The sequence below is a fragment of the Petaurus breviceps genome, unplaced genomic scaffold (genome assembly GCF_028583685.1).
Source record: "Petaurus breviceps papuanus isolate PSGF00001 unplaced genomic scaffold, PetGlider_PUasm1.0 80, whole genome shotgun sequence".
Lineage (NCBI taxonomy): Eukaryota > Metazoa > Chordata > Mammalia > Diprotodontia > Petauridae > Petaurus > Petaurus breviceps.
The window spans coordinates 11,446,279-11,460,709 of record NW_027186540.1 but is presented as its reverse complement, the minus strand read 5'-3'; the positions used below and the strand labels follow the sequence as shown (position 1 = coordinate 11,460,709).

The 14,431-nt window shown below is 35.1% G+C and overlaps 1 protein-coding gene and 1 long non-coding RNA gene across 14 annotated transcripts in view; both read right to left on the bottom strand.

Annotated features, from left to right (window-relative positions):
* The window catches only part of LOC138176019 (semaphorin-3A), a 665,616-nt gene that overhangs the window by 619,534 nt on the left and 31,651 nt on the right, over window positions 1-14,431 (bottom strand). The window lies entirely within an intron of this gene.
* Window positions 5,396-12,072, bottom strand: LOC138176018 (uncharacterized). Its single transcript, XR_011172145.1, has 2 exons — window positions 7,698-12,072; window positions 5,396-7,308 (listed from the first exon to the last, which is right to left on the bottom strand). It is a non-coding gene; the product is annotated as an uncharacterized lncRNA (long non-coding RNA).

Below are 14,431 nucleotides of genomic sequence, written 5' to 3'. Positions count from 1 at the left end.
GATCAGTCTTTCTTCCAGAAATTTATTTTCTGATAAAGACACAGAACATTGCAGCTTTGTTGTGATTTATTGGTCATCTGGTGGTGGGGGGGGTTGGGGAGGTAGGGTGGGGTGGGGACATGGGGGAAGGAGAAGAGAGAATAATCATTGTGTTCACCACAGTGATTTTGCCATTTGGGATGGCGTATCACAAGCCCAGGAGCTTTGAAAAGTTATCTTCTCATCTGACTGAGAAGCCAATGAAATGTGTCAATAAACATGTATTAAGTTCCCACTATGTTCCAGGTACCATTCTAAGCATTGAAGATACAAATGCAATCAATGAATGAGTGACTAACATGCAAAAGCATGTACTTGCTAGTTCAAGTCCTGTTTGTGATGGCTTGCAGAGGTGTGATCAAGATCACCCACACTTATCCCAGTACCTATTCCACTAAATAATAATAACTACAACCAGTCATTCCTAACCCAGTTGTCATCCCCTTCTGACAAAGTACACAATACGTAAGATGTTGCATGGGCTTCATGGAAAATTCCACAGCCAAAAAAAAAAAGGATAAAAATGGAGGAAGAAAGATGAGAAGCCCTGTGATAAATATGCAGTTGGAAAAAAAAAAGCTTCTTTATTTTGACACCATGTGTTTCCCTTTAAAATATTTTAAGGCCTCCAAACAGAACACTAAAATTTATATGATATATGGCATTTTACTTATTCTAGAAGGTGCTGTGTATTTCAGACATACTTAAGCCTGCATTCCATGCAATAGGTTCAATACTCTGGTAACCACAAGATGTGAAATGAATCTCAGATTAAATATGTTGATAAATGTGCTCTGTGCACAAGCTGCAGCTGCCTGAGGGTTTCAATCATTTACCTTTTTCAACCCCCCCCCAGTCAATATGTCTGAATATGCATCCCTGAGCAAAAATAATAGATCACCACCTGAACAGGCTGCCTGATCCATAAGGAGTTAAATGCCTACTTGGGTACTTGGGTGAGAGGTTATAACTTATGCAAACTAAACTGTCACCCATTACAGAGAACACATTTTGGGGTGGGTGATTTTCCATCATGAATATGGATTTTTGTTGCACACATACTTGGAAAGCTCTTTTTCCAGCTGTCTTCACTTCTTTTAGATTAAGGCACCCTTTGGATGCATAATTCATCCATTTATGCATGAAGAGATAGTATTTTGTGGATACAAACAAGTAGAGGATATGCACCAACAATAGGGAGAGGTGCCTTCTACAATTTCCTGTAAATATTGAAAAGATCCCTTGGGACCAAAATAAACAATTACTTTCAGGAAATAGGGTTTGATCTACTTAGAGCCCCACACCTATTAATCTCTAGTCAATTAAAATACTGTTATGGTATAGACAATTCTAAGGGGAAATGAATTAATTTTGTAATATGTACATAAAAACAAATCTCACATTTAGCCAGTGGCTTTGCAATTCTGATCCCTGGGTTGTTTCCAGTGTGTCTCAAACCATTTTAACTACAGAGCTTTGTGCTCTTGGTCACAGAGACCAACAGTGAATTTACATGATTTAGAGGTGTTTAGGAAGACACTTTCAGCTCAGCAATTTTTCTTTTTAAAATTTATTTTGTTTCTTCTTTCAGAAATTTCTTGTACTGAGAAGAAAAAAGCAGGTTGCAGAATTCCATGATTTCATATATTTAAGGCATAGAAAAATTTTTTTTAGAAATAAATGCTTATATACAGTGTTGGAAATTAGGTGAAAGAAGACCAAATTAAGAGTTGAAAGACAGGTTTGAATATTGACTCTGATAAGTTACTAGTTTGGTGACTGCAGGGAACTCACTTGTGGAAATGTCATCTATATATCTCATAGTAATGGTACAGGAATCTGTTGAGATTATAAATGTGTGTATACATATATGTAGGCATACATGCATTTATTTATATTTCTCTGCAAAACATGACTTCAAATGGATAATGATTTTAAAATAACACTTTTTATTTTTATTAAAAATGGCAACACAGTTATAGATATTGTAGGAAGTGATTAATCAAAGACCAAGCAACTTCTTTCCATTTAAAATGCCTACAATATTTTATAATATATTAAAGATTTCAGATATTTAATTAAAAACAAAAGTCGTCAATTCATTTACAGAAAAATATTGATTCTGGTATCCTTCAAGATTCTGTGCTATCATACCCAGAAATTCAAAGTTATATCCAAAGAATATGAGAGACAAGCTTTTATAAGGGCTAACCCAGACAAACAAGATGTGGGAGTGACAGCCATTCATAATAATAGTTGTTTTACTTTGAACTTTGTACTTTAAAATGTTCTTTCCTCTTTCCAGTAATTCAAGGTAGGGTACACAAGTAATATTGATTCCACTTTTTTTGGTTGAAACAATTTCAGCTTGGAACAGCAAATGTTGTCTCAGCAAAGACCACAAAGCTAAGAAAAGGTAGAGCCAAGACCAGAATCAGATTTTCTTGCTTTACGTCCAGTATTTCTTTCATTGAACCAGGATGAAATCAAAAGACTTAAGTAATATTCTTTTATCTCTGACTAACTGTTCTTACTATTTGTGCTTCCCACACATTGACATCATCCTAAAAAGTCTTTCATATCATGCTCTATTCCAGTGCTGTATAAATCTGTGGCTCTTTCCAATTTGTGAGATCTAAAATAGTGAGACAGAAATGTTAGTGGGACCCAACGAAAACAGAATGTGGAAATATGACATAATTGTTTAGTCTTTTAAGAAGCCAGTAGCTCCTGAACATAGCTGAAAAAAAAATCCTTAACTACAGCATTAATCCAGTCTATACTCAGATGAAGAAAGCTAGTAACAATGCAGGTCATTTCCAACCCTGCAGATTTTAAAGAAATAAAGCATGCTGCAAACTGTTTGTACAGGTTTTAGGAAAGAAATATAGGCCAACTTATTTCATCACCATATCAGTTCAATCCAATAAACATTTATCAAGTAACCATGATACACAATGACACAGGCTCTGGTAATAAAGACAGAAAATGCAAAATTGTTCTCAGAATACTTCCCATCTAAAGATGTTTTTTTTTTGGGGGGTGGGGAATGAACACAAATAACTATGATGTGATAGAACTGCAACCAATAAACAAACATGCATTATCTGCCTATCATATGCCAGTGCTTGAGAAAAGAAAAAGAGAACTCTATTTGCCTGTGCAAGATTTTCCTTTTATACCTATGTTAACTCTCTTTTGTTCATGATCTGATGGTTTTCATGATGATATGCTTAGTGTCACATTCAGCTCAATTCTTCTCTTGATGTAGTAATGGGAGATTTGTAATACAGTTATGTTATGCATCTTTAGGAAGAAGGGAAAATAATATTCTCTCTTCTGAAAACCCTGGAAATACTGCAATCTAGGAGTTTGGAAACTGAAATAAAGTTAAGTGGTGACTATCACACGACAGCCATGATGATACAAAAGTATCTTAAAGCCACAGAAAGCCTTTGCATTACTTTCTTGAATTCATTGTCTAGCAAAGACACATGCTCCTGTTGCAACAGGAAGTAAGCTTGTGTTCAAGTGCAGTCCTGGCATAAGGAGGAATAACTAGGGAGTACTAGAAATATTTCTGGGCTGCAGATGAATGGTTATACTCTGACCTACATGACCTTTATCAAAGAATTGAAAATAAAGCAGATGCTTATTAATTGTGCAATGGCCAAATCAATTATGGTACATGGATGCAATGGAATTATACTGGGCATTAAAAATAATGAAAGACACTAACTGATGAAAAAAGAAGTGAGCATCCCCAGGAAAACAATATAAACAATGACTATAATAATGCAAATGGAAATAAGAACTATAAGAGAATTGAAAAAGAATGTTTCAAAATTACTAAATTACCTAGTTTTCAATAAACCAAAAGATACAAGTTATTAAAATAAGAACTCACTATTTGAAAAAAAAATCTATTGAGAAAACTGAGAAGCAGTCCAGCAAAATCTAGGCATAGGCCAACATCTTATACCAAATAATAAGAGACAAATTCATCACATGATTTATTCATAAAGGATGATATCAAAAACAACTTAGAGGAATATGGGAAAATTATATGTCAGAGTACATATTCAGATATATTTGTTCATATATATATGTATTTATGTAAATAAAGAGTTCATGACCAAATGAGAGATAGACAGAATCAAGGGAGGTAAAATGGGTAATTTTGATTACATTAAATTTAAAAAGTTACTGTGCATACAAAACCAATGCAGTCAAAATTAATACAAAGGCAGGAAAGTAGAGAAAAAAATTACAGCAAGTTTCTCTGATAAAACCCTCATTTCTCAACTATAAAGGGAACTGAACCAAATTTATAAAAGATCTATTTTCCAATTGATAAATAGTCAAGGGATGTGAACAGGCAGTTTTCAGAAGAATAAATCAATGTTATCAGGAGTCATATGAAAGAATGCTATAAATCATTCATAATTAGAGAAATGAAAATGATTCTCAGGTGCTACCTCACACTCATCAGATTAGCTAACATGACTGAAAAGGAAAATGATAAATACTGGATGGGATGCAGAAAAATCGGAAAACAAATGCAAAATTGGTTGACCTATGACCTGTTCCAACCATTCTGGATAACTATTTGAAACTATGTCCAACAGGCTTTAAAAATGTACATACCCTTTTACCCTGCAATATCACTACTAGGTCTATATCCTAAAGAGATAAAAGAAATAGGAAAAGGACCTATGTGTAAAAATATTTATAGCATCGCTTTTTGTGGTAGCAAAGAATTGGAAATCTAGAGGATATAGAGCAATTAGGGAATAACTGAAGAAATTGTAGTCTATTATTGTGATGAAATACTCTTATGCTGTAAGAAATAATGAAAAGGATGGCCTCAGAAAGATCTTAAGGGAAGATTTAAATGAGTTGATGCAAAGTGAAGTGAGTAGAAGTAGAAGAACATTGTACCAAAGTAATAGCAATATTGTAAAAATACTCAACTGTGAAGACCCAATGATCTATGACAATTATAAAGGGCTCATGGTGAAAAATGCTATTCACCTCCAGAAAGAGAACTAATGAACTCTGTGCAGATTAAAGCTTATTTAAAAAAAAAAAACATTTCTTTATTTTTCTTGCTTTTTTTGAAACAAATCCTATGTGAAAATAAAAAAAAAATTACAGAGAACAAGCTTGACTCCAAACAAGAGATATGAGAAGATACCTCCCTTCCATCTTTTTCAGAGTTCATTGATATGTAACATGACATATAAGATTTTTTCAATGTATTGATTGGTTTTACTGAGTTTTTTCTCTCTTTTTAATTTGTTTTTTAGATCTTTACTATAAAGAAAGGCTCCCTGAGAAGAAAGGGGGGAGAGGGATATATGGGAAAATTTGGACAATGAAAAAATATCAATAAAAATCTATTTTAAAATGGTGACCACCTTCATCTGTAAAAAGGGTTATTAGCTTTCAAGTTTTTGACATAGTCAAGCAAAATTATATTTCTGGTAGATGAATAACCATGAACTTCACTGAAAACTTTTATTAAAAAGAGCAAATAAAGGATCTTCATTAAATATCCAGTGAGTTATTAATCTACCAGTTTCCATGGAAAGAACTAGACAGAACGTCCATATATAACATGAAATAAATCTCCAATGTCCTGGAAGTTGATTTTCTCAGGAAAAAAAATACACATAAACATATACACAGAGATACACACAGAGAGATAAACACAGGGATGCTAATAAATTGACAAACCATATAGAAAACAAAAGTTTGGAAAAATCATTCTGTGGTATAATTCCCCCAACTCAAAAAAAATCTGTGTCAGTCTTTAGTGTTGTATTTTGCTCAGTGTTCCAATTTAATTCTGTTCTCATGACTATTCAGTGAAAGCAGATGCAAAAATATAAGGGTCTCTCTTGACAAAATGTAAGGTCACTGAGTTTGCTGCATGGGTTTCATGCCAATAAGAGTTTACATAATTCTTTAAATATAAAGTAGCTAAAATTATGAATAACCAAGGATAGCTCATACAATAGATCCAACTAGGAAAGAATGGAGAAGTGGTAATTCCATTTAAAAACAATATAATTGGATGATTTGGAAAGCATAATCTATGTATTTAAAAAGTAATACCCATGTTTATTTCAACCAGTGACATTTTCATATAATAAACACTGCAAACAGTGCTAGGAAGGGGGCAGTATGTTTTTACATATACGTGGCTAAATGATGTAATATTACTTCCTGTAGCTATGGAGACCTTTGCTCTTGTTAGTGCTGCAATTCCATTTGACTGTAACCCTGTATAATCTTTAAAGAATGTTTTTAGTCATGGGCCTTCACCTTCCAATGATTTCATCCAGATACAATTTCCATGGGCTTTACTGGTTTAGACAGAAGAAAAGAGTGGACCATCTGAATAAAATAAAATGTCACCATTAAATTGGTTTTTGTAGCTTAAGGTATAATGTAATGATATTTTCCTAACAGCTGCTTTCAGTTGGACTTGAAGTTTTGAAAACCCTTTGCATTTGATTCAAAGTAATAAAGTACAGGTTGTATGACTTCCTCCTTCTGTGTCCCCGACCATAAGGAAAGTTTTGATACTTTACATGGCAACTTATGGTCATTAAGAACTTTTTACTTTCTTTGGACATTAATCACTGCCCAGATGTGCCAAGTGCAGCCTATATGATGTTTACATTTTAAGTAGAAAGAATATTTCTCAAATTAATACTGATATAACTTTGGTCAGCATCTCTTATTTCTCATAGGCATAGTTCATTTTCTCAAATAAAACAAGCAACTGCTTATGCAAAAGGAAACCTCTTGGTGATATATTTCTAATGTAAATAAAAAATAAGCATAGAAATCTTTTGCAAATCACAATTTATGATTTATTCTTTCCCACCCACATTGAGACTTTCAATCCAGCATGTAAGCATTAAGAAAATAACAATTTAATAAAAACTCAAAATTCAATGTATCTCTAATAAAGAAAAGCAAACCACAGCCTCAAGTGTAAAAGGCTGCAGAGTATTTTAAAAAATGAAAGTTTATTAAAAAAACTTATTCTGACAGTACAGGCAAACAAACTTTCATTCCTCCTGAGATGACTATAGTGAATCACATATGCACTAATAACTCAACTCTAATATCATTTTACTAGACAATTTGATAAAGAAGGGCAAGGGGAGATCATAAAAGAATAGCAGATTCCTCAAGTACTTGTGTTCCTTTTATCCATATAAAATTTACAGTTCATAAAAGACCATCATTTATCTACCCGTGTTTCCCCGATAATAAGACACTGTCTTATTAATTTTTTGGACAGAAAAACATCAGAGGGCTTATTTTCAGGGGAGGGCTTATTTTAATGAACATTGACAGCAATTTTAATAGACTGGTAAATGTGAACAAAAAAATGTACCAGCAAGTAAATCACTGGGGAAGAACAGGATGACGCGCTCACTGCTACAGCTCCGATTGGATGCAGCTTGGAGCGCGGCGTGCGTTTCACCGGGGGAGGGGGGGGGAGTAGTGCAGGGGATCACCTTCACTACAATAGCAATCTCAATAGGGCTTATTTTCGAGGGAGGGCTTATTTTAGAGGAATCTTACACAGTAAGGGGAGGGCTTATTTTCAGGATAGGTCTTATTATCGGGGAAACACAGTATTATTTCCTTTGTCAGTGTGTTCAAGGATCACTCAAGATAATAAGAAATGCCTAGTGACCAAGTGTTCTGATAAATCTTCAATTTTGTGGTCTTGCATTAAAGTCACCTCATTTAATGGCAATAAATGAAATATATGTTAGCCTAAATTAGATCTAGCATTAAATATCAAGCATGTCTGGGAGCAAATATAGATGCATTAGCAAAGGGCACTTAACTTCCCAGGTCCTCAGTTTCTTCACCTGTAAAATTAGATGTTTGAATGATTTCTAAGTTTCCTTTCAGTTCAAAACTCTATGATTTTATGTATCAATGACAGGTTTTGCTTTGAGCTTATACATTAACTGCCAGCTTGAATGGGCTTTGGATTTAGGAAGACCAGGGTTTGATTACAAATCTTTTATGTATTTCTCTGTGTATGCATGTATATATACATATATGTACACATATATTTGCATGTGTGTCACATTGAATTTATAGGTAGTGTCAGAATTTCCATTTTTCCAGAGTTTCTTCAACTGGTTTGAGGGAGAAAATAGAAAATAAACATTCACTCTTCCCTCAACCTCCTATATAACCTTCTATAGGCTCAGTCTTTACTTTGGGACTTCTTCAGGATCTTGCAGCAGTACCAGATTCCAGACACCAGCCTTCAGGTTACAGTCTTCATTCCAGGGCCCTCTACAGTGTTCTATGCTAGTTGAATACTGTCTTCAAGAGACCTTAGCAAGCACACTGGGAAACCATCTCCTTGAAGAGACCCCCCCTGCTCCATCTTCTTCAGTCTGGCTCTATCATCTCCTCCATCTGATTAATCTCCCTCAGGACATAACTCCATCTGCTCCAACCTATGACCCATGCAGGGCCCCCCACCACAGTACACAATATCATCATCACCTGCCACACTGGACATTGTGCAGTCTGGTCAACATCAATAGATCTCTCTCCCACAATTGATATTCTTCCTTAGTGCACCATGCACCCATCCAAAATATTCCCTCCATCTCAAAGATTTTGAATACCCAAGTGTTAATATACAAACTCTATAGTATAATAGGCCCCTCTCTCACACCCTACCTGCTCAACCTTACCCCCTTTAATGTCCTACTCTGTCTGCACCTTCTACATAGTTTTTGGTTTTCTTTTTTATTCCCAGTTCTTAGCACAGTGTCTTGCATATAGTAAACATTTAATCAATGGTGATGATGACAATGATGATGAAAATAACTCGAGCACATGGCTACAGAAATTTTGGAGTATAAAAATCATAGAATAATTACTTCTCCATAAAAAAGCATGACTATCATAGATCCCTTTAGCAGACTTGGTAAAGCCTGTGGTACCTTTCTCAAGGTTTTTGAAAACAATTCATTTTATCAATTTTTTAAAATTAATAAGCCACAGGTTGAGAACCCCTGAGCCAAATGCTATAGTTTTATACTCAGCTGATGAGTTGGTTAATTATGATGAACTCCTTTTGATATTCCTCTATTTTTTTATTCTTTGTTACAAGAGATGCCTCATTAGGCAGGGTAGTGGAAAGGGATATATTTGGAAAGTCAGGTGCTATAAACATAGAAGACATCAGTAAAAATAAAAATAAATCCCTCTAGTATTCCATCTCCTCAGCCCCTATGCAAAGATCCTATCGTCAGATTTACCCTGAACAGATTTTCATTACAAAATACTGGTATTAGTTTTTATTTAAAATTAAAGCAAATCTTTCCTCAATCTTTTGTGTATAGAAACTCATTATTGTCATTTTTTCTTTCCTCATAAGATTACAATAAAAGAAAAAAAATAATAGTCATGGTACTAATGAGTGAGAGTGTAAAAAGGAAGATTAAAAAAATTTAAACTGACTTCCTTTTTGTTGTTAATGGCAACATTCCTTAGAAAACCTTACTGTAAAATGGCTATTCTATTCCATAGTGGCCAAGGAAGTAAACCCTTGTTGGAAGCAACAGGTGACAGCAGTACAAAGGGAATGAAGCAGATCAATCACTAAGGATCATGGTAGAAAAGAACAGGAATAAGCAAGGAGCAAACAGGACCCAAAAGCATTTCTAAGACTTTGTACCAATGACCCATAGAGTTTTTTAACCTTGAAAACATGAAATTTCCGACCTTCATATATTGGGTAGACCCTGCAATAGTCCATGGCATTCATCAATGTCTTAAATCTTTAGAAACTCCTACACCCACTATAGAGTAGAATAGCAAAGTTAGGGAGAAGTCCTGATTTCTAGGCTTAAGTTCCTTTCTGATCTCATTAATTATGGATATCACTTCTCCCAAACTCAATATGTATGTGTGTATGTGTGTGTGTGTTCTCTCTCTCTCTCTCTCTCTCTCTCTCTCTCTCTCTCTCTCTCTCATTCTCTCTTTTTTCAGTCTTGTTTCTCTTTGCTCTCAACTAGCTTTATCTCATCTAGCATTGTGATCCTTTCCCACCACTCTTTATAACTCTCTCCCTGCATAGAGATGTGGATGACTTCCCAATATCCATATCCAAACCCACCTTCATTTCCCCAAACCACAACTCCATATTTCCAACTACCAGAAAGTATGTGACATTTCCAAATGGGCATTAGGAGAGTGAATTAGTTTCACTGAAAGGCCTGACATTCAGCATTTCCAAAATTGAACTCATTATCTTTATAAAACCAGTTACACCCGTTCAATTTCTCTGCTTCTGTTCATGTTATTACTATCTTAGATGCATATATGGAGAGGTGAAAGCGACATTAAAGGTCCAACCCTTTCAGTGTCAAAGATGAGAAAAGTTGAGAATTTGGATTTTTTCCAAGGTCACAATGCTATTAAGGGGAAGAGGTAAGAATTGAACCAAGTTCTTTGACTCCAAAATCCAGCCCTCTTCCCACTATATTCTGCAAGGTAGTCTGGCACTAGGTCTCTAACTTTCTGATTTCATTCCTTAGATTTCCCTCTCCCTAATATCCTCTGCATATGACAGCTTACCAAGTCTGGTCTTTTCTGCCTACAAACTTCCTAATATGTGTTCATTTCTCTTTATTGCCACTGCCAGCACCCTAGTTTGATCCCTCATTAATTTTCACATAGACTAATTTATCAGCTTCCTAACTGATCTCCCTGCCTCCAGTTTTCACCCCTTCTGAAAACTTCCAAAACAATATCCATTATGCTTAGTTCTGATCCTTCTTCTATGCAAAAATACTTCAATGTCTCCTTATTGCATACAAGATAAAATACCACCTCCTTACTCATGCATTTAAGAACAGTTTAGCTCCAATATTCCTTTTCAGTCTTCCTTCACACTACATCAATCCCACAATACACACTATAGTATCATAGTTCAGATATCTTGACTTGGATGGTACACCAGAGGCCACATATAATCCTGACCCTTCATATTACAGATAAGGAACCTGAGTCTTAAGGAGGTTTAATGATTGGCACAAGCTTACAAAGATAGTTAAAATTAAATGCAGCATTTGAACCAAGGTCCCTGTGTTCCAACCAATCTGCACTATTAGCCATTTTCTGATTTCATTTGTTATTATATCTTACATTTGCATAGCTTATCCATCATGCCTTGAACAGACTCCTTCCAAATGTCCCTCTGCTAAAATGCTTCCTCTCCTTCAAGGCCCATCTTATGTATCACTTCTTCGAGGAAACCATCTCCACTCTGCCCAGACAGAAATAAGCCCTCATTTTTGTCTCTCGCTGTTAATCCCCTCTTACATACTTACCACATTCTAACTTGTCTTACAGGGCCTGAATATTATAGTTTGTGTGTCTTCTCCAGTCTTAGGTTGTGATAGTAGGCACTTAATAACCATTTGGTGAACTGAATGCTAAGCAAAAATCAAGTTGGTCCTAACCATTCTGACAATAACAACTACAAAAAAAGCCTCCCTCAGGCATTTCATGCTCTGGATTTAAAATAGCTTTGTCTTGTTTCTTTGATGTCTCTTTCTTCCCCAGAAGAGTATAAAGTATTAATGTTTGTGAAAAGCTCTTCCAAATGAATGGTCATCTTAAGTTGTATTTTTTAAATAGTATTTCATTATTGCTTTCAAATTGACTATAGGGCATGACCACAGTAACTTTATAAAGCTTACCATCTATTCTGACTCATCATGTTTCTATCTCCCCTGTTAGAAAGATTCACAAAGCCTTAAAAGGGTACATGGAAATAATCCAAAGAACACCTTTGGTATCCTTGCTAGGGCTGGGTTTCATATAGCCAATCCCCTTCACTTTTCAAAAGCACAAATGACCAAATCTATATGTCAGGAATTCTAAGGTCTAGAAATCCATATTGAGGAGGAAAGCAAAACAGGACTTTTTTTTCTTCTATAATTCCACTCTTTTGAGTGATTATAAATAGAAAGTGTGTTAGCAACATATCCCTATGGGGCTGATTTCCTCAGGAGGGAAAGAAGGGAGAGAGACAAAGTGTTACGAAACCTGGACCTGAAATTGCTAGAGTGCATCAAAATCCCTAACTCCCTCTGCTGAAAAGAGGCACTCTGAATCATCTATATCATCATGTGTGTTTTCATGGTTTCTAGGGAAACAAGCTTTTATACTTAAGTTGGAGTGGGGGAATCCTTTTTTTAGCTCCTTTGTCCTCAATAGAAACCTACTGTAATTATGATCAATACATGAAGACCAGTGGACCTTCAACTCTTCATAGAACCTGGAAGTTGATTTTCCCCTCAGCAGTTAGGTTAAAGGCCTGAGTTGCCAGTAATTGCATGGATGGGATTACTAACTAAATTTAAAGGATATCTGAGTTCCTAAACCAATCAAGAGTAGGAGATAACTCTGGGGAATCATTTCCTCTGAAATATGTAAGGAAATTGGGGAAAAAATTAGATATCACATTGATGAAAAAATGCTTTAGGAAAGAAAGGGAAGATGTAAAACTAAAATAAGTCACAGAATCTGGTCATTATAGTTAGCATCTTTCAATCGTTAATAACACTTCTTTTGTACAAAATATTGATAGGACTTTTCATGATTATTTCTGTTTTCATCACTTTTCATCATCCAGCTTCACACATTACTGATCCATAATCACATACTGACTGTCTAGATGGTCCAGAGAAGTGTCTCATCAAAATAAGAGTCCTTCAAAGTAAGATGTAACTGAGCACTGGGGAATCTTAGCAAGAGAGGAAAGGGCTTCAGGCAATATAGTAACGTACATTTGATTTGTCTCTATTCCACTCCATAGCCCCACTTTCCTAATGGCAAGTATTCCAATGTTCATGATTGCCCATGAACCTTCACTGTCACAACACCATATCCCAAAGTAGTATTTCATGTACTAGACCTCTTCTGCTCAGCAAAATGTTTCTCTCTTACCTACCTATTACCTTAGGTCCTTTGGAGAAGAAAATGGATGGAATAGGAGAGAAGTGGGTGACTGTAAAGCAGAGATAAGACCTATCTATCCTCTTAAATCACATCATGTTCCCCTTGGAAGGTTAAAAAGGTTAACTCTAATTTCGTTTCTGAATAAAGCTCTACCACCAATTTCCCCTACATTTCTCTTCTTTCAGAAAGAGAGCATAATAAACCACCACTTTTATTCATTTCAGCACAACATTGCATCTTCATTTCTAGAAGGCCTAAACCCCAAAGTGTTTTCTGTACTTGCAATCACCAGTAAACAGCTGTCATTCCCTCCTCTTTTTACACTCTAAATTTGTCTCATCTCCTTTTCATTAATACCCCCCCCCAACTTTGTTTACTATCTTGTCATACCTCTCAATGAATTTTGAAAATTTGTAGCATTACTCATTGTGTCTTTACCGAGAATTAAAATCTTAAAACAAACTTTACGGACCATAGCATACAGTAGTAAAGATGCATTTGTTTAAGCAAGAAGTATAGCAGTCCTCAGCCAGAAATATTTCCTCAAATCAACATTCTGGCACACCAGATCCATTAGACTGTGAGCTATTAGAAAGCAGTGAGACTATCTTTTGCCTTTCTCTATTTCCCCAGTGCTTAGCACAGTGTCTGGTGGAACATAGTAGGCATCTAAACATATCTAGTGACTGACCTACTAACAAAACAGTGCAGTACATGACAGCCACTTCAATCTGAGTAGACCAAAAGTAGTAAAGATAAAATCACATCATTAAAGTTGTTTTACAACTTAAATTTTGGTTCAACAAATATTAATTATCTATGTGACTCTAGGGTAAATCCCTTTACATTTCAGCCTCAGTTTCCTCACCAGTAGTGAGAAAGTCCCTAAGAACCCTTTTAGCTCTAAATATATGATCCTATTTTCCTAATACCACAGGGAACTCTGTGAGGAATTGGGGGAGAATGAAAAAAATTGAGACATAGTCCTTGGCATCATGGAATTTACAATGGACATATACAAATAAACTAAATCTGTAATGCTAAGTGGAACATGATGATTTTTTATATAAATACAAGACCAAAGTAAAAAAAAAAAAAGATGTCAAACATAAAGAGATCATGACTATCAAAGAGGTAAACTTTTGCTAGAGATAGTAATATTTTCAATGTTATTCAATCTATAGATTTAATTGAACCACCATGGTGGCATATTATGATATGCAAATTACTAGTCATGTTATTTTGGAGGTATTGACAAATGTCCCTATATTTTTATTTCTTCTCAATTCTTCTAAAAATATAAAGACAAAAGTTAGCACACACAAACATATATGGACAAATAATAAACAAATTAGGT